Here is a 1,340-nt window from a genome sequence, read left to right as displayed (position 1 = left end):
CCCCCGCAGTTGGTAGAGCACCCTTATTTTGTGTAAACTGGGAGGAACCAGACTACCTACCTTCATGTTCATTGTTTTTTCATGAAGGCTTAGTTTTGCTGGTATGCTGGTGCTGTCGGTGGGGCAGCGCATTTTCCCACGGCTCCGCTCTGGGCCCCTGTCTAAAAAGAACTTTGGGGGTAATGTGATGCGGTCGCCAGGCTTTCACCAGTCCTTGTTCGATATTTGCTGGTGGATGCCGAGGGGTGCTGCCAGCTGGGTGTTGGATGCGATGTCCTGCTCGTTCCATGGCCTGCCCTCATGAGGCGCACAGGTTTAGCTGCCTCTCTTCCCGCAGCAGCGGTTTGTATAGCCCCGTATATTTGGGGTTGAGGGCAGGTCTTATATGCACAAATGTCAGTCGAGTATCCCAAATTTGGGAACATCTTAGGCGTCAGCACACTCGTAGTGCAACGGGATAGCCTCATCCTGGGAGAACCACCTTGGTGATCATGGCGTCTCGCCTTCCAGGTGAGTATGATCCGTGGAAACGAGCAAAGGCGGTGACATCTCGACCCTTCTGTTAGGAGCTTCAGAATTCGCTGCTTTTAGCTCTTGTCTGCGAGTCTGCTGACCCAGCTGCTTGCAGATTTACCTCTAGAAAGGCCTACTCCTGCAGGGCTTTGTTTGGGAAGATGGTCGCGTGGAGGAGCCATGTAGTGGCCCACGACACCCAGCAGCTCTTCCTGATCCTGCTCCCCTGGCATACTCCTGTTCTCGTCCGCCTTCCCAGCGTTTAAGCCAGCCCAGCCCTGGCCTCCTTAGCTAGCCTCAAAAGAGGGAGCAAAAGGGTGTGCTATAAATTTTGCCTCCCCCAGGAGATCACGAGGTTCTTGGGGTGGAGAGGGGTGATAGAGGTATAAAGGGGAGGGTAGTGTCTTGTGTTCTGTGTCTTGTGTCTACTGTTTGTGGTAAGTGTGTCTGTTTAGTGTTCAGCCATGAGCGAATGGCGGTGCGGGCTCGACGGACCTGGTGGTCTACTCTAGCACCTACTTTCTATGTTTCTATGTTTCTATGGAGGAGGCATAGCTCAAACTCCGTTGTCGCATCAATCCCTCGACAAGGGAGATGGCTAGTGCAATAGCACTGGGGTAGGAGTGTCAGCTCCCTTGGCATTCAGCCAGTGACCCCTCGTTTTCCTGGAGGTTTTGTGACTCCATGACCTCCTCTGGCTTGGGGAGACAGACATACTTGTTTTGCTGTCTCCAGCCTGTTCCAGGATAGGAGGAAGTTGGTTCCTGTAGAACCTATATTTTTGGTAAGGTTTTGTCTTACCTGTAGTTAGAGGCTGCCTGCCGTTT

General features: G+C 52.8%; 1 pseudogene; it reads right to left on the bottom strand.

Moving 5' to 3' along the window:
• Positions 1-374: 374 nt before the first annotated feature.
• LOC129694446 (U1 spliceosomal RNA) lies at positions 375-518 on the bottom strand (annotated as a pseudogene).
• Between the last annotated feature and the right edge of the window lie 822 nt (positions 519-1,340).

Source organism: Leucoraja erinacea, unplaced genomic scaffold (assembly GCF_028641065.1).
Source record: "Leucoraja erinacea ecotype New England unplaced genomic scaffold, Leri_hhj_1 Leri_672S, whole genome shotgun sequence".
In the NCBI taxonomy this organism is placed as follows: Eukaryota; Metazoa; Chordata; class Chondrichthyes; order Rajiformes; family Rajidae; genus Leucoraja; species Leucoraja erinaceus.
Note: the sequence above shows the minus strand (reverse complement) of the source record. Positions and strands in the feature narration are given on the sequence as shown.